The sequence below is a fragment of the Coenobita brevimanus genome, chromosome 112, assembly GCF_032717465.1.
Source record: "Coenobita brevimanus isolate Jiangsu-jjx chromosome 112, ASM3271746v2, whole genome shotgun sequence".
NCBI classification, from domain to species: domain Eukaryota; kingdom Metazoa; phylum Arthropoda; class Malacostraca; order Decapoda; family Coenobitidae; genus Coenobita; species Coenobita brevimanus.
The window spans coordinates 24,995,168-24,996,565 of NC_137065.1; positions in this window are offsets into that span (position 1 = coordinate 24,995,168).

The window sequence follows — 1,398 nt, forward strand, 5'->3', positions numbered from 1 at the left end:
AACGGAATCTAAAGGTGAATGTAGGGAAGAGTAAAGTGATGGTCTTTGAGAGAGTGAAGTTAGTGAATGTACAGGGAGGTTGGAGTTGTGAGGAATTGGAGAAATATGAGTACGTTTAAGGTACTTGGGTAGTGTGATGAGTAGGATGGAGGTTTGGAGGGGGTGAAGTGCTTGAAAGAGGTACAGCAAGGAAGAAAGGTTGCTGGTTCTTTGAAAGCAGTGATAAGAAAGTGAGGGAAGTGAGCATGGAAGTGAAAAAGTTACTACATGTGGACAGTATTGTGATACCATTTGCTCTAACGTACGGAAATGAAGCTTGGACATGTGTTGGGAAGGACACAGAGTTAAAGAGTGAGAGCAGTGGAAATGAGGTTATTTAAGAGGGAGCCTGTGGAGTCACGTGGAGAGACAGGCTGACTTGAATGAGGATATAAAGGAGCGTTGTGGTGTTGATGTGGATGCTGATAGGAAAAGCGTTTATGAGGAACACACTGAAGGGTGGTTTGGCCATGTGGAGAGAGGTTGGAGGGTGAAAAGACTGACGACAGGCCGTGTATGTGAGTTAGGTGGAGGGGGAAGAGGGAAGAGAGGAGGAGGCCAGAAGGGATGAGATGAAGGGATGGGGTGGAGAGGTATATGAGAGAGGGGGTGTGTGAGTTGGGAGCAGGGCAGTGAAATGGCGGGGGACAGGGCGACTTGGATGCGATTTGTTTGTGGCCACCCCAAACGGGATTGAGACGTCTGGCAATAGACAGATAGATAGCGTTTATCCATCTCTGTTTACTTCTTTATTCTCCCAGTCTAGCTTTCTGAAAATACTTTTTATTGATGCTGTAAATTATTAAAGTGAATCTGAATATCCGTGATGCACGCCCTTCTCAGTATTTTACGTATTAATTTTTTACGAGTTTTTATGTAGTTGAACTGTAGCGGAGTTCCCTCTTGATAAATGTTTTCGAGGCATTTTTAACAATATTCTCCATTTACTCCCTTGTTCTTTGCACTGGATTCATAATTGCAATGTGTACTTCACTGGGTCGAAATTCTTTAGGTAAGCAACAAGAACCTAAGCACGGTGTTTTATTATATATTACTGCATTATTCTCAATTAGCTGATTCATGATGTGTAGATGATCAGTAGTCGAAGATATTCCCTTTGGAATCTTGCCTGTTCACTAAGTTTGGTTTTCTTCCAAATTTGTTAATCTATTCATAAAGACTTTTTCGAAAAAGTACAAAATAACTATTGCAAAAGATCATATTTTGTAAATTTTCTTTTTTATACACTGAAAGTTAAATAGAGTGGGCGAGCCTGTTTTGTACGTCTACTCCTGTATTCGACAGTAAATCTGCTAGCATTCCATCTCCTGGGGCCTTCGCTTTAGACCTTTTTTTTTT